This window comes from Lepisosteus platostomus, chromosome 5 (assembly GCF_059453375.1).
Source record: "Lepisosteus platostomus isolate fLepPlt1 chromosome 5, fLepPlt1.hap1, whole genome shotgun sequence".
In the NCBI taxonomy this organism is placed as follows: Eukaryota; Metazoa; Chordata; class Actinopteri; order Semionotiformes; family Lepisosteidae; genus Lepisosteus; species Lepisosteus platostomus.
This window is the reverse complement of record NC_142615.1, coordinates 65,563,969-65,590,241: the sequence shown is the minus strand read 5'-3', so window position 1 is coordinate 65,590,241 and position 26,273 is coordinate 65,563,969. Positions and strand designations below refer to the sequence as shown.

At 46.4% G+C, this 26,273-nt stretch overlaps 9 non-coding genes and 5 pseudogenes across 9 annotated transcripts; 12 read left to right on the top strand and 2 right to left on the bottom strand.

The window, feature by feature from the left end:
* Nucleotides 1–210: 210 nt before the first annotated feature.
* trnat-cgu (transfer RNA threonine (anticodon CGU)) lies at nucleotides 211–282 on the bottom strand. The gene has a single exon. It is a non-coding gene; the product is annotated as a tRNA-Thr (tRNA).
* Nucleotides 283–9,832: 9,550 nt separating this feature from the next.
* Nucleotides 9,833–10,003, top strand: LOC148671450 (U1 spliceosomal RNA). The gene has a single exon (XR_015937432.1). It is a non-coding gene; the product is annotated as a U1 spliceosomal RNA (small nuclear RNA).
* Nucleotides 10,004–12,338: 2,335 nt separating this feature from the next.
* LOC148671449 (5S ribosomal RNA) lies at nucleotides 12,339–12,457 on the top strand. The gene has a single exon (XR_015938852.1). It is a non-coding gene; the product is annotated as a 5S ribosomal RNA (ribosomal RNA).
* Nucleotides 12,458–13,080: 623 nt separating this feature from the next.
* LOC148671448 (U1 spliceosomal RNA) lies at nucleotides 13,081–13,245 on the bottom strand. Its single transcript, XR_015937466.1, has one exon. It is a non-coding gene; the product is annotated as a U1 spliceosomal RNA (small nuclear RNA).
* A 1,505-nt stretch (nucleotides 13,246–14,750) lies between these two features.
* Nucleotides 14,751–14,869, top strand: LOC148671447 (5S ribosomal RNA). The gene has a single exon (XR_015937952.1). It is a non-coding gene; the product is annotated as a 5S ribosomal RNA (ribosomal RNA).
* Nucleotides 14,870–15,406: 537 nt separating this feature from the next.
* Nucleotides 15,407–15,525, top strand: LOC148671446 (5S ribosomal RNA; annotated as a pseudogene).
* A 537-nt stretch (nucleotides 15,526–16,062) lies between these two features.
* On the top strand, nucleotides 16,063–16,181 carry LOC148671445 (5S ribosomal RNA; annotated as a pseudogene).
* Nucleotides 16,182–16,718: 537 nt separating this feature from the next.
* Nucleotides 16,719–16,837, top strand: LOC148671444 (5S ribosomal RNA). Its single transcript, XR_015937951.1, has one exon. It is a non-coding gene; the product is annotated as a 5S ribosomal RNA (ribosomal RNA).
* Nucleotides 16,838–17,373: 536 nt separating this feature from the next.
* Nucleotides 17,374–17,492, top strand: LOC148671443 (5S ribosomal RNA). Its single transcript, XR_015938346.1, has one exon. It is a non-coding gene; the product is annotated as a 5S ribosomal RNA (ribosomal RNA).
* Nucleotides 17,493–18,029: 537 nt separating this feature from the next.
* Nucleotides 18,030–18,149, top strand: LOC148671442 (5S ribosomal RNA; annotated as a pseudogene).
* Nucleotides 18,150–18,686: 537 nt separating this feature from the next.
* Nucleotides 18,687–18,805, top strand: LOC148671441 (5S ribosomal RNA; annotated as a pseudogene).
* A 537-nt stretch (nucleotides 18,806–19,342) lies between these two features.
* On the top strand, nucleotides 19,343–19,461 carry LOC148671440 (5S ribosomal RNA; annotated as a pseudogene).
* A 537-nt stretch (nucleotides 19,462–19,998) lies between these two features.
* Nucleotides 19,999–20,117, top strand: LOC148671439 (5S ribosomal RNA). Its single transcript, XR_015938327.1, has one exon. It is a non-coding gene; the product is annotated as a 5S ribosomal RNA (ribosomal RNA).
* Nucleotides 20,118–20,654: 537 nt separating this feature from the next.
* On the top strand, nucleotides 20,655–20,773 carry LOC148671438 (5S ribosomal RNA). The gene has a single exon (XR_015938551.1). It is a non-coding gene; the product is annotated as a 5S ribosomal RNA (ribosomal RNA).
* The last annotated feature ends 5,500 nt before the right edge of the window (nucleotides 20,774–26,273 follow it).

Below are 26,273 nucleotides of genomic sequence, written 5' to 3'. Positions count from 1 at the left end.
TTTTGTTCGAATCCCACTTCTGAAAAAAAGGTTTTCTCGTTTTTCTCTGTGAAAAGACAATCAAGTTCTTAACAAATTTCATATATTAGACTTCCGCAATACGTTCTGGCTTTAACAGGAAACTGTGCGCTTCCACAGAAAGAGTAACAAGAGGAGACGTTTCCATGTTACTTGTAGACTTAGATAAAGGAACGTGACGGTGAATGAAAGAGGCACAGACGGGATTCGGACCCGCGATCTTCGGTTTACGAGACCGACGCCTTACCACTTGGCCACCGTGCCGTCGCTGGGAACTGGGTCAGCTTACTATATGTTGAATCAACCCTAGTAATTTTACTGTTGTAATAGAGGAACAAGAGGCGCAGTCGGTAGAGCTTGCGACCCTTAAGTTCAAAATCGTTGATTCATGGGTTGTTTGTGTCCTTTCTGATCCCTCTAATCTTTTAGTAGGACAGTGCAAGCAGGACGTGATAGGGTACAGTGACTCCCAATGTCATATGAGCTTTGTGTAATTTAGCTTTCTTAACGCTATGGGGCTCGATTCAAATATCGCTGTGAAAGGTTTTTTCTAGATTGAGGGTGATCTGCTCCCGAGTAATTATAAACACCTGAGCGTTTACTGTTTACTGTTGTGTTACTGTGATAAAGGAACACCGCACTTTATCAAAATACTGCTGCTTCCTAATTTTACATAATGGTATTTAGACCGGGGAGAGTGACTGCATTCCAAGAGGCTAAAAGTTGATTTCACAAAGCCCCCATTTAATAAAATACATTAGAAACCGCAAGGAAAACAGTATGTTTTAATAAGTCTTCTCCTGGTTTTATATTATTATAGTCTTTCACATTTGAATGCATACCTTACCGAAAATCTTACCTAGATTACAGGCAACACAAACAGTTCTTAATGCACAAAGTCTATTTATAGTTGACTTTCTGCTAATCACATCTAATAGTTCATGAATCTTCCTGCCCATCATGTGTCTGCTAAGCAGTTTCTCCATTTTCCTCCTCCTGTCATTGTCAGCAAGCACATCAAGATGGGAAAATGTAACAGGGAAAAAGAGTAGCTGGTAGGAGTGGGATTTGAACCAAAACCTCGATCTAGAGACAAGAATACCCATGAGAGCTAGAAAAACAGAAGTCCTTAATCAGGGTGCGTTAGAACACTCAACCATCCTGACAAGCAACTGGTAGGAGTGGGATTTGAACCCACACCTCGATCTGGAGACATGAATACCCGTGAGAGCTAGAAAAACACAAGTCTTTGATCATTGTGCTTTGGTGGTGGTGGAGGGGAGTCCCCATTACCTGTAAAGCGCTTTGAATGGTGCTTTAGAACACTCAACCATCCTGACAAGTGATGGATGAATGGAGGTGTATTGAATACACCAGTAGTTCACCAACCTGAGTTGCTTTGCTGGAGAAGTGCCATGTTACATGTTGTAAACGTCAAACGTACAAACGTGTTGTACTTTCCAACCTTTGAGTAATATTTTCCAGAGCTAGGGCGCAGTTGTCTTCACAATCTGGATTATCTCAAAAGCAATGATGTCTGTGTAAAACAGATTTTATTTTCGGGAACCGACGTTGTATTGCATATTTCTAATTGATTTGTTTTCATTATTGTAATGTATAGTGGAGCATAAAAAAACATCTGCAAAAATCTCTATTACGCGTCTTTGGCATTTCAAATAGTAGCGAGAGCGAGGATCAAACCCCCCTCTTGGCGATAGTTGCCTCACGCTCTGAACAACCAAGTCCTGCTTATTCCCGCTGTGGGTCGTGGATGGTGTGTTTTGGTATTTACTCGAAATTACGGAGGATACATGGGACTGCATTTACCTGATAACATACCATGATCTCTAGTACCTAATGAGCTTTGATAATTCAGCTTGCTTATCGCTTTGGGCTCAATTCAAAAGTTGCAGTGAAAGCAGGAGCTGAGCAGGATTCTGTTTAAATGGAGCCAGATCTGTTCACAAGCGGGGAAACACTTCAGCGTTTACTAATTGAAGACCACAATCCGCTAAAACACCCCTGTTTCTTAGACTAAAAGAAGCTAAAAGCATTTTTGAACATGGGTTATATTGTAAATACTGTTATTAAAAAGCTTATTCGCATACTGTCGGTTATTTAGACGGTGCAAAACAGGCTGCCCTTATAAAACTTTCTGTGCCCGTTTTGACCAAGGAGAAAGTATTTTCTGATGGAGCGCTATGCGAAAAGATTTAATTAGCTTTACCCCTGCCAATGATTCAGCATGAAGAAGTAAAAGTTTCAAAGGGAAAAGCAGCTCGCTAACACAGCCAATATTAAATGTACTTGCCGGCACACTATCACGTGCATTGGCTCAGAAGTGATCTCGGCAATGTTCCCAAAGTAAAGCTGAAAGTGCCAAAGAGCATTTCTGTTGAGAAAACTGCCTTGATGTTAAGCTTAGAAAGCCTTTTAGATGTTCTATCTCTAAACACCTTGTGCAGCCTCCCAACAGACTAACAAATATTTTTTTTGAGAAATGGGCACACACCCGGAAGACAATAACGTTTATCTACATTCGAGTATGTGAATAACAATTTAACAGAAAAAAGTTTGTAAATGAGATTTTGCAAAAATTCAATAAATCGTCTATAAACAGTAAGAAATTATTAAGAAAGTAAGATATTGTTTTATTTTATAAACTTTAAGACAATGAAGAGAGTTTACAGGTCATCCTTCGCTTTTGCTCTTTCAACTTAAGCGTTCAGGATCCAAGCCCATGTGCGGATGGTTGTATTTCTTAAAGTAACTTGTAATCATCAAAAGTTGTTGTGTAGTCCTTCAGTTCTTTCTCGAGTTGTACCATGGATATTTTATACGATCAATACTTTTCATGATCATTTGCATTTTCCGTTTCAAACGGAAAAAGTTCAAAGTGTCCTTATAACTGTGCTCCACATCTACACGAGAGCGCTTGTAAGAGTACAGGACATGCAATGAGGAGTTTGTGCAGCTTTCAGCTTAGTGCGGAGTCCAGAGGAAGGACTCACTCGCTGAATGATCTCTCAAGAAATTCAAAGGGTGTTTTCTGCAAAAGCCATGACAAGTGTGAAGAACAGAACGAAATGTTTTGGAGTTACATTTAAAACAGGAGAGAACACTGTAGCACTTCGAGTGTGTCTAAATTTAATTGTGTAAACCTAGCTGTCTATAAACACAGACAAGGAGTTCTCACACAACAGAAGATTGCGATGTGAGCACAGTAATATGAAACACTTGGAGATGCCAAGGATTGAACACAGGACCTCATACATGCAAAGCATGCACTCTACCATTGAGCTACATCCCCAACAGAACAGCTTGTGGAACTGACTTAGAGATGTGCAGATGCTCACTGACCACAATCCACCACTCACGAAGAATGTCTGCAGTTTCCCACTTTCGCGTTTCCTCTAATACAGAGTAAATTCATGGGAATGAAGAAATAAGGAAGGAAAAATAGTCACATCTAAGCTTCCAGAGACCGGTTAAAAATGAATCAGTTATTTTTATATCCAGTCACATGGACGACGGCCCAGTGGGCAAAAGACGTATAATATACGTCTATTAAACGCATACCTTAGACGTCTAAATGTGGTCCGCAATTCGTCTAGAATGAAATTCTAATATATGTCTATTGTTATACGTCTATGATAAGGTGTTCATTATACATAAATGGTTGGAGTTCTATTATACGGATAAATTTAGAGCACTATTATACATATATGATTGGAGTTCAGGATAACTTTAGAGGACTATTATACGTATATGGTTAGAGGTCTATTATACGGATAACTTTAGAGGTCTATTATACGTATATGGTTAGAAGTCTATTATACGGATAATTTTAGAGGACTATTATACGTATATGGGTAGAGGCCTATTATACATTACAATACAGATTTTAAAATGTACAACTTCTATATTTCCAAGAAAAAAAATATTACAATGAAAGTTAAGACGATTTTTGTCCACCATTTGCAAACCCTGTCTAATTGTCCTAACAGTTAGAACCAGAAACCTATTATTTTCAGTGTCCAGATCTCCTGGCCCCCTGCCTTGCATATGCATTCTTCAAGTAACACATTGTGTGTTCCTTTATTTCTTTAAAGGTAGGGTGGGACTTCAGCACCGTAGCTAGGAGAAAATTATATAATATTACTACCCAAATAAATGATGATTAATATCTTCTTTAGTATAATCTCAAAAATGAACCATTAAGGTTAACTAAGCTCAAAGCTATAATAAACGTATAAAATTTGGCTTGCATCATAGCAGTTGAGCAATAAAGTCTGTCCTAATTAAAGAGTACCCAAAGTTTGAAAGTACAACATAGAATAAGAATAATTAGAGAAACGGCAAAACGATTTTGTGTCATCTTCCCCTTCACACTATTTTTATGTGCCATTTTTTGCTTATTAACGTACTGTTTTAATCAAAATAATATTAAGTAAGATCTGTATGTATTCAGATAGTATTATTATTATTATTTATACTTACTCGTCAAAAGAGGATTGCTGAGATATTTGCGGATTTCTTCTACGATTGAAAAACGTGTCCAAAATGGTGACCAACGAATACTAGCAATGCATTGTGGTATATAACCGGAAAATATACCACAACGTATGTGTTTATTAATGTTGTCGATATTATGGTTGAAATTTAACATTGATAATACATCGCAGCTATGTGCCCCCTGCTATGAGCTGATGTGCAATTTTAACGCATGCAGTTAGTAAGGAAACGGTCACTGTTGTAAGGTATTATATATAATGACATTATGGAATAGGATGGGGACAGGCCTGGTGTCACGGGGGGAGGGAGGAGTGTCGCCCCTTCAGTTTTGGGCAAAAGGATTTACTTAACTTGTAATAAAAAAATAGTTGTACTTTGTCAATGGCCAAACATTAATTTATTTACACGTGTAAAATAAATATAGTACATATAGTAATAAATATAGAAAATACAGTAATAAATATAGTAAATTAATTAATTACTACGTAAATAATTTACTTCGTACACTGTGCAGATGGCTGTATACTCCTAGTTGCAGCACCCACGATATATACAGTAAAAAGCCTCAGGCACTGTGTTAGATGTGTTTTCGACGTTATATATGCGTTTATTAATGTTGTCGATTTTACGGTTGCAATTAGATGTTGATAATACGTCGCAGCGACGTATACACAGATGCAGCCATTCAAAATGGGTGGGGTATTTCGTGGTATACCCCGGTGGGCGTGTCACATTAAAACGCAGTATCATGCAGTATCACGCAGTGTATCGCGTCATTTGAGGTCATGCTGGAACCTCTCATGTACAGCATTTGAGCTTGGACAAAAGTTGGACAAAAGTACACAACCTACCTTTATCAGAAATATTTATGCATCAAAGCCTTTACCGAAGATATTACTAATAGTATTAATAATGAATGACTTTGGACAAGCTGTAAACTCAAAGTATTATGCTGGTCCACATTCTTTCTAACCATCATTTTAAACGAAAATACTTTTAGTTTTTTCTTTGACAAACACCACAGCATTTCGTGGATAATTTCTTAAGCACATTTGTACAAGCACTTGGAATCTGTCCAAGCCCTACTTTGTCAGGCATTTTCTTTTACTGCAACGGACATAAAAACTCCCTTGCTTTTAACAGAGCGTTTCATAATTTCTAACTACGAAAATTATTTAAACTGCAACACTTATCATTCAACCAGGGCTCAAAATATCACAAGGATCCTCAAGAGCACATCAAAGACTGTATTAAAAGATACTTGTATCAGATACATGAGAATCCAGGCTTTTTTTCTCAGCACTTTCTTTTCCGTATACCAGATATTATGGAACTACTTCAGAAGGCTGTCAGCCAGTCAGATTCCAGGAATCAGTACTTTAAAGAAAATTCGATTTCTCCCTAAACATTTTAAGCATCGAAGTCTTTAACTAACATGTGAAATAGTGGCAGTTTTAAGCTTTTCTGCTAATATAATATGGAATTGCGTATCTAAAGAAATTAATAACGATATGATTATATTTGTGTACTGCGACAGGGCTGTGTAGGGCTGTTTCGCCTCACAATCAGACAAATGCAACATAAATTGGGCTGTGTAGTCTTCTAAGTATCTTAATAAACTTTCAGCATAGCTTTCTCCCCATTTAGATTTATTTTTCTTGGGATCTTGGGATCAAACGTGGAAAGATTAGATTGTAATCGTTTTTATTTTTTAAATACATTTTAGAAAAGTGTAATCTATACTAAAAAGCTGTACACCACCTGCTATAAAGATACATATTGTAATACTTTCGGTCTCAGATAGGACGGACACAGAGTTAAAGCAAGTTAAAGCCTTGATTTTATATATCACCTTTAAAAGTGGCATCACCAAGCAATACAGATTACAAAGTAAATACCCAACACTGATTGCACCCATCTGTCATGTTAATAAAGACCTTTAAATTGAATTTAGTTTTATTACTTGTTTTTCAGGAAGTTAAAAAAAAACACTTGAATTACTTATCCAGTCTCTCGAACTAAAATTATTTTTCAATCAATGCAACTAACATCGGGCAACGTGTTTTTTTTAATCCAACATTGACAGCCACATCTTAAATCTTGTCAGTCAGCTCTTTTTTCTCTATCTGAATTGTGGCGATTCAAACAACCTGGGATAACAAGTGGTCTCAAAGTCACCGAGCTCACAGAGCTTCAACAACAGATGACAATTTCCTTAGTCCTTCCTTAGTCTTCCTGAAATTGTCAGATTATGAGTGAACAAAAGCATTTTATTAAAAACACGTTTGTGTTTGTTTGGGAGCTATATTATGTATTTTTCATATGTAAGAAATAATGATGTGTTCCTGCTTACACATTGCACGACTTTAAAAGCTAGAAAAACAGGTTTCGATTCACATTATCTGGCGAGCCTTGTTTTGTCAAAGGAAAATTCTATTCTACTCTGAGAATGTAGGGGGAGGAAGAATGTCCCTTGTCTTTTTACTTACTCCAATACACCAATGCATTAGCATGTTAAAGCGATTTCATTGAGGAGCCTAGCTTTCTTAACTAGTAAGTACTGTACTTACTGGGTTTTGAAGGGGGGGAGGTGTCTTTTGCTGGAAATCTCGCCCCCTTCTACTTTGAAAATACCTGTGAAACAGGTTTAATTCGTCACAGCCAGCACTCCCGCAGAGAGGGGGGTTGTACTTGCAGTGCATCGGTATAGATGGGAAAGCCAGAGCCGAGTCAAGTCTAGCCATGTGTGAGTCTAGTCTCACAGAGCTTCAACAGCAGATGACAACTTGTGAGTTTGATTAAGAATGAATAAAAACATTTCATTAATAACGCGTTTGCGTTTGTCTGGGTGCTGAAAAAGTAAAAAACAATTACTTTTTGACAATGAAGAACTGTGTGTGTGTCTCTCTCTCTGCTGGCGTTTGTAATCGTTTTTATTTTTAAATACATTTTAGCAAAGTAATGTACCATAAAAGTATTGTGAGACATATTTGGGTTAACATGTTCAGTGTTCAGTGTGTGGTAATTTGTTTGGTGCAAGTGAAGTTTTATTTAAAATCTGACCCAGGGAAAAGTGTGGTGTGGACGGCTGAGGAGAGAATGCAGGCTCGCGCTGTGTCCGTTCTTCTTTTTGTCTTTTTGAGCCAGTGAAAGCTCTGTTGTCCTTCACATGAATGCCTGAATCATTGTACTGAACCCAGGATTTTACAGTATTTTTTTCTTTAAAATACCAATAACAGCAACATACAGTTTACATAATATGTTGATGTTCCAAAATTAATATAGTTTATGACTTTTATGACCTTTGTTATGCTCTTCGTTAATGTCTAAGCCGGAACACATCATTATATCTCATTTTGTATTTCTTTAAAAAAAAAATCGTTTGCCCAGCCTAACAGTAATGTTGTTATTGTTTTTATCCTGTAAAGCGCTTTGAGGAGCCACCTTTAAAGGCGCCATATACAATAAAGTTCATTATTATTACTATTGTTAATTTGCTGGACAGAGAGGTGAACATTATTACGCAGAAGACAAAGATAGCGATTTACGTTGCATTGTGCATTGTGCTGCTATAATACAGTTTTAAATAATTAAAAGTCTAAACACTATCAGCTTTATTTATGGGTTTTAAATAAAGGCGATTTAAACGCGATTTAAATCAATATAAATGTTTATATTGCAATGCATAGGTGACTATTCATTGTTATTAAAATGACTTAAATTCGATCATGTTGTGATATTTAGAAATATAAATTTGTTTGGTGCGAAGTGAAGTTTTATTTAATCTCTGACCCAGGGAAATGTTTTATTTTTTCAAAGATGTGATATATAGTATATTCGACGAATCACTGCCCACTGGGTGTGTGGACCTTTTCTTATTTACCTTGTGCAATCGTGTTTCATAAAATGTAATTGTATTATAGCATGAACCCCTGGCGATTTTCTTGATACGTTATATGTGCTCTTGTTTGTATTGTATGTATTTTTGTTGTACAAATAAAAAGTAAAAAGCACAATTTTCCGGATGCAGCTGCTGTAAAAAAAATTACTCCAATACACCAATGAACAGACCCACTCACCTCTTAGTGTGCACAGTGCATGTCGCAGCGCTTCCTGCTTTCACTTCAATGCGCGTCCTGATGTACCCCGGTCTCCCGCGTGACAGGTGGGGATAATCACCACTATACTAACGAGGAAGACATCGCTCTCTCCGACCCCCGGCATCATATCCCGACCCACCATGCTGGAAGCCGACGCGTGCTGTGATTCCTTTATGGAGCAGAAATGAAAACCGAGGAGCCGAGAGATCATTTCAGCATTTCGCATGTGAATGGAAAACACAAACGACCAACTTGGAATGACTTGCTTTTGACGCTTTTCAAAGCATTCTTTGTGCATCAAACAGACCCACTCACCTCTTAATGTGGAGGGATCTGCACAGTGCATGTTTCCTGCTTTCACTTCAATGCGCGTCCTGATATTGATTTTTTTTCGTGTGCCGTGCGGAGGCTCTGAAAGCGAGAGCAATGAAAAGGTGCACGGCGCTGTGAAAGAAACGGAGGTAAAGACGTCTCTATACATGGATGACGTCACCCTCCTCCTCTCTGACAATGCCTCAATTAGCAGAGCACTGCAGTGTTGTGATCAGTTCTCTTTGGCTTCCTCTGCAAAAATTAACAAATCTAAGAGTGAGATTTTTTATCAGAACTGGAGGGAGCCAAAAGAAGGACATGATCTCAGGCTGCAAGAGAAGAGAATTAAGGTCCTGGGGGTGTATTTTGGAGAAGAGATAGGAACAGTAAATTGGCAGAACAATTTGCCAATCTTAAACAAAAAACTGATGCAATGGAAGGACCGAGACCTCACCATGACAGGGAAGGTGCTGGTCATCAAAGCCGAGCTCTTGCCTGTCTTGAATTTTCTGGCTTCTACCTTCCCAATCCAACACCGTGTTGCGGCGGCGCTGAGGAGATTGATGTTTCAATTTCTATGGGGTGGGAAGCAGGAAAGACTCAGAAGGGAAATAATGTACAGGCCGCTACCCTCAGGGGGGAAGTCTGTCCCAGATATTGCTACGAAGCTACGAAGCAGAAAATCTGTGGGAAATAGAGAGCATAGGTCAATATCTCAAGAAACTGTGAAAAACATTATCATGTTTAAGTAAAGAATGTGATTTGAACCAGAAAAAAAGAAATTGTTGCTATTTAACTGGTACCGTGTCAAAATGTAATGAGATGTGATCATATATACTGTTTTAAGTATGTATATTAATGTAAAGCTTTCTAATTTGTGATGTCCTGTATTTTTTTTGTGAAAAGAAAATAAAGTTCATAAAAATCGAAATCGGTTCACCCAGGGCGAGGCTCGGCCATTGCACTCCGGCTGTGCTGACCCCTGCGAATTCCCCAAATGTGGGAATCTCGACTGCATAATTTCTGGTAGTGGGGGACTGCGTTCGCGCTCTCCCCTGATGTGCTTGGTCCAATATCGGATACGGAAGAGTTACGACACCATGAGCTGCGATACGATCCCAGTTCGAAGGGAGTCGATTCCACTGCTGGTTCTCGGTTTCTTTTAGTTAGAGGTCCGGAGAAGCATTTCAAGCTCGTTGCACTACTCCTTCCAGACATTCATTCCCTTTTCAAAGTCAGTCGTTTTGCTGTAGTCTGCATTATTTAGGCTGATTATCGAGGTTAGCCTTTATTTGGTCATGGGGGCCTCGGTACTGTATGCTAATTCTCAAGACAGTTTCACCCGTTTTCTGATTGCTAGGTTCTGTACCAGAGCAGACATGTCAAACAGTGAATGGCTGTACCTCTATTGTATCCCTGCTCAATTAATGAAATCAGTAATAAATGAATATATGTATAGTTATACGAAAAACAAGGGGTTTATCGACTCATCTTCATTTGCAGATTTAGAGGCAGATTCGATATTCGTTTTACAAATGGGTTTTTTTTTATATGGGTCACACTCATGCCATAGCAACAAAACATCTCTAGAAATGAGGCTATAGATCACCTTTCCATCCTCCAGGTTTTCTTCCCAAAGCCTAAGGCACCAACGGTGACCCCTGCTGGCCGAGAGAGAGCAAAAGCTTGCAGCACCTGGTATTCCCAGGCAGTCTCCCATGCAAGCACTAACCAGGCCTGACCCTACTTGGCTTCAGAGATCAGACGCGTTCAGGGTGGTGTGGCCGCAGGCGAAAGTAATAGCACCTGACTCGCTACTTGAAGCTGTGTGTGGCTGGGGTTCCGTGCCCCCCGAGCTTGACTGAAGTATCGTTCGTGTGCAACTCTTTGGAAAGGAGCTGCTTTCCAAATTGCATTGCGTACCTGGATGTTGGCGAATGTGCTCCCTTGTGTTGGCTTGTCCCGCACTGGAGGAGAACAAACAAACTGCTCGGAGGAGCACAAGGCAAGTCTTCACAAGACAAAAACCTCCAGTGCACACATGTCAAACAGTGAATGGCTGTACCTCTATTGTATCCGTGCTCAATTTGGGTGGGCAAAACGAGAAAACGAGCGCGCCGTTTCCTACACATCTGCAGTCACCAATGCACATTCGCAGCATTTCCCGGGACGCAATTTGGCCTCATTTGCATAACACCAGACCGGCAGATCGCTACGCAAGCTCGCGTCGTGCACCTGCCATACACCGAACAAACACCGGAGCCTTTTCAGCAATTTCCAAAAAACGGGCCTGCTCGCCTGCCCACAAGGCTCCATCTCTTACCCGCTCTCCAGAGCCTGCTGTCTTCTGTGCTGTTCTCTCGGCACCGCTGCAGCGCACACAACTCCTGTAGCGCGGGGAGAAAGTTTCCACGCTCCGCCGCAGGGAAGGCTCGCTCCGTGCGCACACGTCCTTTCAATGCCAGTTCAACAAGTGCTCCGCATTAGCAGCGTCGGGGCTCCGGCGTGTCGCACCTCACCTCGCACAGCCCCCTCCTTGAATGTCTCGCGCTGGGCATGCCCCGCTCTTCTCCACCTCATCTTATCGCGTGTGACCACCGACAATGGCCACAATGCCGGGGAATGGCACCTGTAAAGTGTTAATTGGGGCACAGGAACAGCCCGTCTCGTCTCGGGGGCCGGCTTCAAAGACAATACAGCAAACACAGCGGGGCGGGGGAAGTAGACGACACGACACATGCAGGTACATTCAGCTCCGGTGGGAACGAGTCATTTGTCGGTCTTTTAGTGTTCCCCTTTACCAATCAGTCGGGGTCTCCTCCTAATCCCCGTCTCATATGTAACAATCAATGACGAGGCCCCCCTGTCCCGCGATATTGTATTTGTCTCCTGGCCGCTGGCTGGCGCCGTGAGATTTAGTACTCGCGCAAGAGACCGGGGGCAGAGCGCCCCCCACAAAGTGTGCGCTCCAGGTTCCCTCTCGGGGCTCTGCAACACAGCGGAAAGGCAGCGAGAAGGAGCCTCTTGCTCTGACGCCGCAAGCCACAAGAGGGCGGAGGCGCCGCGCGCCCGGCCGACGTGTTGGACTGGTGTGCTTTATGTGCTGAAATAAACACGCGACAGCCCAGAAATGTTTTCAGAGTGCTGTGCACTGGAGGTTTTTGTCTTGTGAAGACTTGCCTTGTGCTCCTCCGTGCAGTTTGTTTGTTCTCCTCCAGTGCAGGACAAGCCAACACAAGGGAACACATTCGCCAACATCCAGGTACGCAATGCAATTTGGAAAGAGGCTCCTTTCCAAAGAGTTGCACACGAACGATCCTTCAGTCCAACTCGGGGGGCACAGAGCCCCAGCCACACACAGCTTCAAGTAGCAAGTTAGGCGCCATGGTTTTTGCTTGTGGCCACACCACCCTGAATGTGCCCAATCTCATCTGATCTTGGAAGCTAAGCAGGGTTGGGCCTGGTTAATACTTGGATGGGAGACTTCCTGGGAATACCAGGTGCTGCAAGCTTTTGCTCTCTCGGCCAGCAGGGGTCGCCGTTGGTGCCGTAGGCTTTGGGAGGAAAACCTGGAGGATGGAAAGGTGATCTATAGCCTCATCTCTAGAGATGTTTTGTTGCTATGGCATGTGTGTGACCCATATAAAAAAAAACCCGTTTGTAAAACGAATATCGAAGCTGCCTCTAAATCTGCAGATGAAGATGAGTTGATAAACCACTTGTTTTTCGTATAACTATACATATATTCATTTATTACTGATTTCGTTCATTGAACACGGCTACAATAGAGGTACAGCCATTCACTGTTTGACATGTCTGCACTGGTACAGAACCTAGCAATCAGAAAACGGGTGAAACTGTCTTGAGAATTAGCATACAGTACCGAGGCCCCCATGACCAAATAAAGGCTAACCTCGATAATCAGCCTAAATAATGCAGACTACAGCAAAACGACTGACTTTGAAAAGGGAATGAATGTCCGGAAGGAGTAGTGTAACCAGCTTGAAATGCTTCTCCGGACCTCTAACTAAAAGAAACCGGGAACCAGCAGTGGCATCGACTCCTTTCGAACTGGGATCCTATCGCAGCACGTGGTGTCGTAACTCTTCCGTATCCGATATTGGACCAAGCACATCAGGGGAGAGCGCGAACGCAGTCCCCCACTACCAGAAATAATGCAGTCGAGATTCCCACATTTGGGGAATTCGCAGGGGTCAGCACAGCCGGAGTGCAATGGCTGAGCCTCGCCCTGGGTGAATCGATTTTTTAAGAACTTTATTTTCTTTTCACAAAAAAATACAGGACATCACAAATTAGAAAGCTTTACATTAATATACATACTTAAAACAGTATATATGATCACATCTCATTACATTTTGACACGGTACCAGTTACATAGCAACAATTTCTTTTTTTCTGGTGTAAATCACATTCTTTACTTAAACATGATAATGTTTTTCACAGTTTCTTGAGATATTGACCTATGCTCTCTATTTCCCACAGATTTTCTGCTTCCTCCCTCCTTTCTCTCCACAGATCTCTGAGGTAATAGTTCTCTTGGGTGATGAACAGGGCCAGGCTACCTGCTGCCTTGACTGGGACCTCGATGCCTTTGAACAGCCCCATGTTCCTCACTCTCCACAGGGCGTCTTTCCCACTGTTCACCACGGCCCAGATCCTGTCAAACAAGTCAGGAGGAAGTTTGACAGGAGAGATGCCGTTGTAGTGGCAATGCTTGTTAATAAGACAGAATTAAGCGGTGGTATGCTGTCCTAAATGAGGCCCCATCTCACCTTCCATCTCTGTGGTGCAGCCACAGAGAAAGTATTCATGCAGGCTGATTTAAGATGTTTTCTTTTGATAAGGGACAGCTCCCAGATGGGGATGCACTTAGCTAAGCCTGGCTATCATGATCAATGGTCATCCATTGGCGCCTATCTGTCTAGGGAGTGCCAAATGGACATCTGGACTGCATTCCTAAGTGTCAAGAGTAAGTGACTCATATCTCACCTTGATCAACCAATCAGGGACTGGCAGGGTGTGGTAATACCACGTGGGTCTCCAATGCCCGCCAAACTCTCAACCAATCAGCACACATCTGTGTCTTGGTCAAAAAGTGAGAGCAAGCTCAGATCGGGGCTCTCCTTGGCCATTGTCGCACATCCTCAGAGACAATCATGTGAAAACTGCTGTTGTCTGCAAAGGGACTTGGACTTTGTTATAAGCGCAAGGCCGAGGATCCCGTACGTACTCAGAATTCAGAAAGCTTTTAAGCGCAGGAGGCGCCCTATCCCCGCTCGCTTGTTCATTCCCCTGTTCACACGTGCAGTGCGGCTTGTCCGTCTGTTTATGTGTCAGCTTTGGCGAGACACGGGTGCTTGTGTATTAGCGTGAGCGTTTTTTATTCTGATCAGGAACAGTTTTACAAGTCCGCAAAGGATCGAGGAAAGGTTTATCGCCAGCTGAAAAGAGACACAGCGCTTCGGCTGTGGAGACTTGTTCGGCTGGCGTTCGGAGAGTCGCGTTTTTCAGAATTGTATTGAGATCGTTTTCCACAGAGCTCAGATCTCAAACCACAGCAGCAGCTCTCCACAGCGATCCTCTATAGCGCCCTTTCTCCCGCAGCTCCGTCCTCATTGGAAGGAAGCAAGAGTGAAAGGCTGAAGTGAAATAGAGCGGGGACGAAGGCAGTGAAGAGAGAGAACGTGGGAAGAAGAGAAAAACGCAAGGGAAAAAAAGCAGCGTCGTAAAAGAGGTGACGGAGCTGTCCTCTCAATAAGAAGGGTGCCAGCGAGCCTTGCTCTCGCTTACGGCCACACCCCCTTGAGCACGCCTGATCTCGTCTGATCTCGGAAGCTAAACAGGGATGGGCCTGGTTAGTACTTGGATGGGAGACCGCCTGGGAATACCAGGTGCTGTAAGCTTTTAAGCGCAGGAGGCGCCCTATCCCCGCTCGCTCGCTCATTCCCCTGTTCACACGTGCAGTGCGGCTTGTCCGTCTGTTTATTTGTCAGCTTTGGCGAGACACGGGTGCTTGTGTATTAGCGTGAGCGTTTTTTATTCTGATCAGGAACAGTTTTACAAGTCCGCAAAGGATCGAGGAAAGGTTTATCGCCAGCTGAAAAGAGACACAGCGCTTCGGCTGTGGAGACTTGTTCGGCTGGCGTTCGGAGAGTCGCGTTTTTCAGAATTGTATTGAGATCGTTTTCCACAGAGCTCAGATGTCAAAGCACAGCAGCAGCTCTCCACAGCGATCCTCTATAGCGCCCTTTCTCCCGCAGCTCCGACCTCATTGGAAGGAAGCAAGAGTGAAAGGCTGAAGTGAAATAGAGCGGGGACGAAGGCAGTGAAGAGAGAGAACGTGGGAAGAAGAGAAAAACGCAAGGGAAAAAAAGCAGCGTCGTAAAAGAGGTGACGGAGCTGTCCACTCAATAAGAAGGGTGCCAGCGAGCCTTGCTCTCGCTTACGGCCACACCCCCTTGAGCACGCCTGATCTCGTCTGATCTCGGAAGCTAAACAGGGATGGGCTTGGTTCGTACTTGGATGGGAGACCGCCTGGGAATACCAGGTGCTATAAGCTTTTAAGCGCAGGAGGCGCCCTATCCCCGCTCGCTCGCTCATTCCCCTGTTCACACGTGCAGTGCGGCTTGTCCGTCTGTTTATTTGTCAGCTTTGGCGAGACACGGGTGCTTGTGTATTAGCGTGAGCGTTTTTTATTCTGATCAGGAACAGTTTTACAAGTCTGCAAAGGATCGAGGAAAGGTTTATCGCCAGCTGAAAAGAGACACAGCGCTTCGGCTGCGGAGACTTGTTCGGCTGGCGTTCGGAGAGTCGCGTTTTTCAGAATTGTATTGAGATCGTTTTCCACAGAGCTCAGATGTCAAAGCACAGCAGCAGCTCTCCACAGCGATCCTCTATAGCGCCCTTTCTCCCGCTGCTCCGTCCTCATTGGAAGGAAGCAAGAGTGAAAGGCTGAAGTGAAATAGAGCGGGGACGAAGGCAGTGAAGAGAGAGAACGTGGGAAGAAGAGAAAAACGCAAGGGAAAAAAAGCAGCGTCGTAAAAGAGGTGACGGAGCTGTCCTCTCAATAAGAAGGGTGCCAGCGAGCCTTGCTCTCGCTTACGGCCACACCCCCTTGAGCACGCCGGATCTCGTCTGATCTCGAAAGCTAAACAGGGATGGGCCTGGTTAGTACTTGGATGGGAGACCGCCTGGGAATACCAGGTGCTGTAAGCTTTTAAGCGCAGGAGGCGCCCTATCCCCGCTCGCTCGCTCATTCCCCTGTTCACACGTGCAGTGCGGCTTGTCCGTCTGTTTATTTGTCAGCTTTGGCGAGACACGGGTGCTTGTGTATTAGCGTGAGCGTTTTTTATTCTGATCAGGAACAGTTTTACAAGTCCGCAAAGGATCGAGGAAAGGTTTATCGCCAGCTGAAAAGAGACACAGCGCTTCGGCTGTGGAGACTTGTTCGGCTGGCGTTCGGAGAGTCGCGTTTTTCAGAATTGTATTGAGATCGTTTTCCACAGAGCTCAGATCTCAAACCACAGCAGCAGCTCTCCACAGCGATCCTCTATAGCGCCCTTTCTCCCGCAGCTCCATCCTCATTGGAAGGAAGCAAGAGTGAAAGGCTGAAGTGAAATAGAGCGGGGACGAAGGCAGTGAAGAGAGAGAACGTGGGAAGAAGAGAAAAACGCAAGGGAAAAAAAGCAGCGTCGTAAAAGAGGTGACGGAGCTGTCCTCTCAATAAGAAGGGTGCCAGCGAGCCTTGCTCTCGCTTACGGCCACACCCCCTTGAGCACGCCTGATCTCGTCTGATCTCGGAAGCTAAACAGGGATGGGCCTGGTTAGTACTTGGATGGGAGACCGCCTGGGAATACCAGGTGCTGTAAGCTCTTAAGCGCAGGAGGCGCCTATCCCCGCTCGCTCGCTCATTCCCCTGTTCACACGTGCAGTGCGGCTTGTCCGTCTGTTTATTTGTCAGCTTTGGCGAGACACGGGTGCTTGTGTATTAGCGTGAGTGTTTTTTATTCTGATCAGGAACAGTTTAACAAGTCCGCAAAGGATCGAGGAAAGGTTTATCGCCAGCTGAAAAGAGACACAGCGCTTCGGCTGTGGAGACTTGTTCGGCTGGCGTTCGGAGAGTCGCGTTTTTCAGAATTGTATTGAGATCGTTTTCCACAGAGCTCAGATGTCAAAGCACAGCAGCAGCTCTCCACAGCGATCCTCTATAGCGCCCTTTCTCCCGCAGCTCCGTCCTCATTGGAAGGAAGCAAGAGTGAAAGGCTGAAGTGAAATAGAGCGGGGACGAAGGCAGTGAAGAGAGAGAACGTGGGAAGAAGAGAAAAACGCAAGGGAAAAAAAGCAGCGTCGTAAAAGAGGTGAAGGAGCTGTCCTCTCAATAAGAAGGGTGCCAGCGAGCCTTGCTCTCGCTTACGGCCACACCCCCTTGAGCACTCCTGATCTCGTTTGATCTCGGAAGCTAAACAGGGATGGGCCTGGTTAGTACTTGGATGGGAGACCGCCTGGGAATACCAGGTGCTGTAAGCTTTTAAGCACAGGAGGCGCCCAATCCCCGCTCCCTCGCTCATTCCCCTGTTCACACGTGCAGTGCAGCTTGTCCTTCTGTTTATTTGTCAGCTTTGGCGAGACACGGGTGCTTGTGTATTAGCGTGAGCGTTTTTTATTCTGATCATGAACAGTTTTACAAGTCCGCAAAGGATCGAGGAAAGGTTTATCGCCAAATGAAAAGAGACACAGCGCTTCGGCTGTGGAGACTTGTTCGGCTGGCGTTCGGAGAGTCGCGTTTTTCAGAATTGTATTGAGATCGTTTTCCACAGAGCTCAGATGTCAAAGCACAGCAGCAGCTCTCCACAGCGATCCTCTATAGCGCCCTTTCTCCCGCAGCTCCGTCCTCATTGGAAGGAAGCAAGAGTGAAAGGCTGAAGTGAAATAGAGCGGGGACGAAGGCAGTGAAGAGAGAGAACGTGGGAAGAAGAGAAAAACGCAAGGGAAAAAAAGCAGCGTCGTAAAAGAGGTGACGGAGCTGTCCTCTCAATAAGAAGGGTGCCAGCGAGACTTGCTCTCGTTTACGGCCACACCCCCCTTGAGCACGCCTGATCTCGTCTGATCTCGGAAGCTAAACAGGGATGGGCCTGGTTAGTACTTGGATGGGAGACCGCCTGGGAATACCAGGCGCTGTAAGCTTTTAAGCGCAGGAGGCGCCCTATCCCCGCTCGCTCGCTCATTCCCCTGTTCACACGTGAAGTGCGGCTTGTCCGTCTGTTTATTTGTCAGCTTTGGCGAGACACGGGTGCTTGTGTATTAGCGTGAGCGTTTTTTATTCTGATCAGGAACAGTTTTACAAGTCCGCAAAGGATCGAGGAAAGGTTTATCGCCAGCTGAAAAGAGACACAGCGCTTCGGCTGTGGAGACTTGTTCGGCTGGCGTTCGGAGAGTCGCGTTTTTCAGAATTGTATTGAGATCGTTTTCCACAGAGCTCAGATGTCAAAGCACAGCAGCAGCTCTCCACAGCGATCCTCTATAGCGCCCTTTCTCCCGCAGCTCCGTCCTCATTGGAAGGAAGCAAGAGTGAAAGGCTGAAGTGAAATAGAGCGGGGACGAAGGCAGTGAAGAGAGAGAACGTGGGAAGAAGAGAAAAACGCAAGGGAAAAAAAGCAGCGTCGTAAAAGAGGTGACAGAGCTGTCCTCTCAATAAGAAGGGTGCCAGCGAGCCTTGCTCTCGCTTACGGCCACACCTCCTTGAGCACGCCTGATCTCGTCTGATCTCGGAAGCTAAACAGGGATGGGCCTGGTTAGTTCTTGGATGGGAGACCGCCTGGGAATACCAGGTGCTGTAAGCTTTTAAGCGCAGGAGGCGCCCTATCCCCGCTCGCTCGCTCATTCCCCTGTTCACACGTGCAGTGCGGCTTGTCCGTCTGTTTATTTGTCAGCTTTGGCGAGACACGGGTGCTTGTGTATTAGCGTGAGCGTTTTTTATTCTGATCAGGAACAGTTTTACAAGTCCGCAAAGGATCGAGGAAAGGTTTATCACCAGCTGAAAAGAGACACAGCGCTTCGGCTGTGGAGACTTGTTCGGCTGGCGTTCGGAGAGTCGCGTTTTTCAGAATTGTATTGAGATCGTTTTCCACAGAGCTCAGATGTCAAAGCACAGCAGCAGCTCTCCACAGCGATCCTCTATAGCGCCCTTTCTCCCGCAGCTCCGTCCTCATTGGAAGGAAGGAAGAGTGAAAGGCTGAAGTGAAATAGAGCGGGGACGAAGGCAGTGAAGAGAGAGAACGTGGGAAGAAGAGAAAAACGCAAGGGAAAAAAAGCAGCGTCGTAAAAGAGGTGACGGAGCTGTCCTCTCAATAAGAAGGGTGCCAGCGAGCCTTGCTCTTGCTTATGGCCACACCCCCTTGAGCACGCCTGATCTCGTCTGATCGTGGAAGCTAAACAGGGATGGGCCTGGTTAGTACTTGGATGGGAGACCGCCTGGGAATACCAGGTGCTGTAAGCTTTTAAGCGCAGGAGGCGCCCTATCCCCGCTCGCTCGCTCATTCCCCTGTTCACACGTGCAGTGCGGCTTGTCCGTCTGTTTATTTGTCAGCTTTGGCGAGACACGGGTGCTTGTGTATTAGCGTGAGCGTTTTTTATTCTGATCATGAACAGTTTAACAAGTCCGCAAAGGATCGAGGAAAGGTTTATCGCCAGCTGAAAAGAGACACAGCGCTTCGGCTGTGGAGACTTGTTCGCCTGGCGTTCGGAGAGTCGCGTTTTTCAGAATTGTATTGAGATCGTTTTCCACAGAGCTCAGATGTCAAAGCACAGCAGCAGCTCTCCACAGCGATCCTCTATAGCGCCCTTTCTCCCGCAGCTCCATCCTCATTGGAAGGAAGCAAGAGTGAAAGGCTGAAGTGAAATAGAGCGGGGACGAAGGCAGTGAAGAGAGAGAACGTGGGAAGAAGAGAAAAACGCAAGGGAAAAAAAGCAGCGTCGTAAAAGAGGTGACGGAGCTGTCCTCTCAATAAGAAGGGTGCCAGCGAGCCTTGCTCTTGCTTATGGCCACACCCCCTTGAGCACGCCTGATCTCGTCTGATCTCGGAAGCTAAACAGGGATGGGCCTGGTTAGTACTTGGATGGGAGACCGCCTGGGAATACCAGGTGCTGTAAGCTTTTAAGCGCAGGAGGCGCCCTATCCCCGCTCGCTCGCTCATTCCCCTGTTCACACGTGCAGTGCGGCTTGTCCTTCTGTTTATTTGTCAGCTTTGGCGAGACACGGGTGCTTGTGTATTAGCGTGAGCGTTTTTTATTCTGATCATGAACAGTTTAACAAGTCCGCAAAGGATCGAGGAAAGGTTTATCGCCAGCTGAAAAGAGACACAGCGCTTCGGCTGTGGAGACTTGTTCGGCTGGCGTTCGGAGAGTCGCGTTTTTCAGAATTGTATTGAGATCGTTTTCCACAGAGCTCAGATGTCAAAGCACAGCAGCAGCTCTCCACAGCGATCCTCTATAGCGCCCTTTCTTCCGCAGCTCCGTCCTCATTGGAAGGAAGCAAGAGTGAAAGGCTGAAGTGAAATAGAGCGGGGACGAAGGCAGTGAAGAGAGAGAACGTGGGAAGAAGAGAAAAACGCAAGGGAAAAAAAGCAGCGTCGTAAAAGAGGTGACGGAGCTGTCCTCTCAATAAGAAGGGTGCCAGCGAGCCTTGCTCTCGCTTACGGCCACACCCCCTTGAGCACGCCTGATCTCGTCCGATTTCGGAAGCTAAACAGGGATGGGCCTGGTTAGTACTTGGATGGGAGACCGCCTGGGAATACCAGGTGCTGTAAGCTTTTAAGCGCAGGAGGCGCCCTATCCCCGCTCGCTCGCTCATTCCCTTGTTCACACGTGCAGTGCGGCTTGTCCGTCTGTTTATTTGTCAGCTTTGGCGAGACACGGGTGCTTGTGTATTAGCGTGAGCGTTTTTTATTCTGATCAGGAACAGTTTTACAAGTCCGCAAAGGATCGAGGAAAGGTTTATCGCCAGCTGAAAAGAGACATAGCGCTTCGACTGTGGAGACTTTAATAAGGCCCCTCAGTAGTTGAGATCTCTGTTATACCCATCTAGAAACATGCAATCAGCATGTTATTGCTGAAGCAATAGTCACAACATTATTCCACACCTGGGTCAGATGCGGGTTATGATGACAGTCATGCTTTCTACACCTTATACTGAGCTCAGAAATGGACCAAGCGGACATCTCACGAGCAGATTCCTCCGCGTATAAGAAAGGCAACTTGTCTCAGCAAAAATACCACGGATTCACATCCAAAATATGATAAAAAGGCAAAAACCCCACCCCCGTATATATGCACAATATGAAACGTATATACACTAAATCTCACGTGTGAGTCACATAATATACATTTCTTTACGAAAATTAGGAACACTTACTACAATTATCAACCCCCCATGACGAGGCAATATTTCATACCTTTGTTTCTTTGTGGGTTCAAAGTTCTGTCCTGTCGTTTCACACGTAATGTTTTGGTAGTTATCTCAATTTTCCTTTGCAATTATCTCCAAGATCATCATCAACTTTTTGTAAAACGCTATGCACAACTGATATTTAAAGAAAGTCCTGTACCAAAACGTCTTCGTAGGGAAAGACAACTTTTTTTTCCTTACGTTAGTCGCTACACGGTTACTCAGAAAATCCATTCACCGCCTTTAAAAAAAAAGTTTCGTTTTTTATTGTGGTTCACTGACATTTCTGTCACAATTCTTAGGGACCCCAAATAAAATTCACTTGCCGGTATAAAGACTCCGGCGAGGATAAGACAGGTATCGAGCCACCTGCGTATCTAGCGGACGTTTGAAATAAAAAAAATGGCGTGTAATGTTGCGAAGGGCTACTGTTTTTTTATAGTTTGTCGATTGTAAGGGACGTGGGCCGCGACAGAAATACTGGACGGGGTGGGAAAAGCTTGATTGATGGTTTGTTGTACCGCAACGGTCACAATTGACTCACCAGCAAAGATGGCGCCGAGGCCACATCGACTCCCTCCCGCCCTGCCTCGCACCGAAGCTCGAGCTGCGGAGCGCGACGCCAAACCGCCGGTCCACGGGCGCGGGCGCCGGACATAGACATCATAAACCCTTCCGAGGCGCAGGAATTATAGATCACGGTAGTTTCTTCTGGACCCGGGTTAGGAACAGTGTGCCCTCCGTGAGAGTCTTCTGAGGAAGCCAGTGTCTCATGGGTGTCCAGGCTTGGTACCATCTGTCCATCACAGGACACACAGACACACACACTCACTCACACACCCTGGACAGGACACCAGTCCATCACAGGACATACACACACCCTAGATAGGACACCAGTCCATCACAGGACACACACACACTCACACACCCTGGACAGGACACCAGTCCCTCACAGGACACACACACACAACCTGGATAGGACACCAGTCCCTCACAGGACACTCAGACACACACACTCACACAACCTGGACAGGAACCAGTCCATCACATGACAAACACACACTCACTCACACACCCTGGACAGGACAGCACTCCATCACAGAACACACACACACCAGGGCCAGTTTTCCCAGAAGCCAATTAGCCCAAAAGCCTGTCTTTGGACCCGAAGAACACAGGGAGAACATGCAGACTCCACACAGACAGTCCCCCCGGGTCCAGACCCGAGCCCGGAGCCCCCCCGCGCTGAACCCCTCCGTACAGACGTCCGCACACAGCTCCGTTGTTCCCGATTCCCGAGGTGATCTGTTAAAAGAAGCCGGTGTGTTGCCTCCAGGTGACATTTCCTACTGGAGTCAGGACAGGAGGCTCTTCTGTACACAGAGGGTGGCGGGGGTGTGGAACAACTCCTTTGTTCGGGGCCTTGGGGCATTCTTGTTGTGAAAGGCGCTATATAAAAAAACTGAATTGAAATTGAATCTTACAGGTTTGGGTTTTTCGGAGATCTTGTCAGAGATCTTGTCTGACATGCCATTTCAAAAACATAACGACACTCCTCACGTCCGAGCGCCGCCTGTCTGTGACGTAACGTATGCTTACACAACCATGACGGTTTCATCATGGACAGCACGAAAGCCCGAAAAGTGGTTGACGTTTTAATTTGGCAACGCCACGATGGATCCCAGTTTTTTTTTTATTTTGGGGGCCAAAGAGGACAAAAAAGGAAACGTCTGGAGGTGGATCGATGGTCATCTCTGCGGTTGTTCTGATGTTCTGGAAAAAACAAAACAAAAAAAAAAACGGCTCGCTTGCCCGGTCGTGTAGTGTTTCCACACCCCACGCAAATCAACTTCTCTTCGCCCCCTGGGGCTCGTCGCCCGCCGCACCCCTCTCACGTGATAGGGGCTTCCCCCGGCTGTGACGTACTTCGGGCCGCGGCGATGTTGACGGACTGTCTTGTAGCGTGAGAAGGGTTTAAATTTCAACTTAAGGAGTTGGCCATCGTTATATTTCGCGAGGTATCATACGGGGGGAAAAAGAACATTTATATTTATCAACCTACTAGTAATACTGGGTGGATGTCACGTTCCCCAAAGTTCAGTGCCTCTCTCTAATAAAGTAGAAACGCGACATTAAAAAAAAGAACTCCTATTCCCATTTGTAATGACCCCATCGTGTTTTTCCCGGTGTGCGCTTATCTTTCGGAGACCGTTTCTCTCTGGTGTTGTTTTGCTGTTGGAATAAATGCCGAGGTGACCCTTCTGTGTGGAGTCTGCGTGTTCTCTCCAGCGGGTCGTTTCCTCCACCGCAGGGGCTGGTCGAACCGGGGTCTCCCAATCGTCACAGAAGTGTGTGTCGTTTTGGGTGGTGGTGGGGGGGTGCATCGGGGATACTGCGCCCCGAGGGGGTGACCTCTCACCTTACTCCGGACAAAGGGAGAAGACCTGTACCTTCACGAGTCCGGGTTGTGAAAACTTCTTCTGGCAGTTCAAAACGTTTCGAAGGGACTACAGCGCTACCCTGCTTTCCATTTGTATCGTGTATTATTAGACAGTCATAAGTATGAGTATGAGTATGAGTCCCCCTCTCACTGCCAGGACTGAAGACCAGTGCAGCACGAATAATAATAATAATTAATAAGTCTGGACTCTCCACTCAGAGCTCCTCCCAGGTCAGGGGGATCCCCTCCAGCCCCCCCAGTGTGCAGCCCCTACCTGGATGATGCTCCAGTCCGCTCAGCACACAGCAGCTCTTAGTGGGGAGGAGAGCAGAGGGATGGAGCCAGTTCAGAGAGGGGGGTGATAAGGAGGCCATGATGGGTCAAGACCAGGGGGGGAATCAGGCCAGGACACTGGGGTAACACCCCTACTCTTCTCCAGAAACACCCCGGGATTGTTAACGAGCACAGAGAGTCAGGACCTCGGTTTTACGTCTCATCCGAAGGACGGCGCCTGTTTACAGTCCAGTGTCCCCCGTCACTATACTGGGGTATCAGGACCCACACAGACTGCAGGGTGAGAGCGCCCCCTGCTGGCCCCACTCACACCTCTCCCAGCAGCAACCTTGGGGGGGGGGGGAGGGAAAAAACCAAAAGCTAAACAGATTTTTTTTCAAATTTATTGATGCTTAACAAAAGGTCATCAGTCCAGTCTGGGGCCCCTCAGCTTCAGTTCAGACCAGTCTGGGGCCCCCCAGCTTCAGTACAGTCTGGGGCCCCTCAGCTTCAGTCCAGTGCAGTCTGGGGTCCCTCAGCTTCAGTCCAGACTGGGGTCCTTCAGCATCGGTCCAGCACAGTCTGGGGTCCCTCAGCTTCGGTCCAGCACAGACTGGGGTCCCTCAGCTTCGGTCCAGTCTGAGGTCCCTCAGCTTCGGTCCAGCACAGACTGGGGTCCCTCAGCTTCGGTCCAGACTGGGGTCCCTAAGCTTCGGTCCGGCACAGTCTGGTGTCCCTCAGCTTCGGTACAGCACAGCCTGAGGTCCCTCAGCTTTGGTCCAGTCCAGTCTGGGGCCTCTCAGCTCCAGTCTAGTCCAGTCTGGGGCCCCTCAGCTCCAGTCCAGTCCAGTCTGGTGTCCCTCAGCTCCAGTGCTGTCCAGTCTGGGGTCCCTCAGCTTCAGACCAGCACAGTCTTGGGTCCCTCAGCTTCGGCCCAGCACAGACTGGGGTCCCTCAGCTTCGGTCCAGCATAGACTGGGGTCCCTCAGCTTCGGTCCAGCACAGTCTGGGACCCTTCAGCTTCGGTCCAGTCTGGTGTCTCTCAGCTCCGGTCCAGTCCAATTCAGTCCAGTCCAGTCCAGTCCAGATCTTAGCAGGCACAGAACCAGGAAAGGAACCTGGAAAGATATTGTTATTGCAGGTGTGAGGGACACAGACACAGACGTCACCATGACATCAAACAGCAAGAGGAGACTCCTCCTTGAATCACAGACACGACCGGGCGGCGCCCCCCTGTCTGCTCACCTGCACCTCCTCTTCCTCTTCTTGTCCTTCCCGGCAGCCTGCTCCTCCTCTCCCTCGCTCTTCCTCTCCTGAGCTACGGTCTCCGCCGCCTCCATCGGCTCGTCCTGATCTTCTGTCTCCACTGACACGCAGCTCAGGGACTTTAAAAAGACGCATCGGCGCTTCTGAAGCAGAGACAGGAGAGTCACGTTAAGAGTCGGACTGGACACTCCAGTACATGAACACTGCACTGAGAGAGAGAGGGGTTGATACAGACACACTGACTAGACACTCCAGGACATGAACACTGCACTGAGAGAGAGAGGGGTTCATACAGACACACTGACTGGACACTCCAGTACATGAACACTGCACTGAGAGAGAGAGGGGTTGATACAGACACACTGACTAGACACTCCAGGACATGAACACTGCACTGAGAGAGAGAGGGGTTCATACAGACACACTGACTGGACACTCCAGGACATGAACACTGCACTGAGAGAGAGAGGGGTTCATACAGACACACTGACTGGACACTCCAGGACATGAACACTGCACTGAGAGAGAGAGGGGTTCATACAGACACACTGACTGGACACTCCAGTACATGAACACTGCACTGAGAGAGAGAAGGGTTCATACAGACACACTGACTGGACACTGGACAGGAGTAAAGAGAGGATCAGAGCATTACCCACCTTCTTTTTCTTCTGTCTCACAGGAGGTGGTGATTGGACCTCCTCCAGCTGGAGTCCGTGGAGGGAGAGAGGGGGCAGGAGAGGGACAGCACAGGGAGAGAAAGAGAGAGACAGGTGAGTCAAGTGTCCCAAGAGCACAGAGACTCTGCTGAGATCACACTCGCAGTGAGTGAGCCTGGGTGTAGCCCACTAATACTGACCCACTGGACACCACATGACAGACAGGA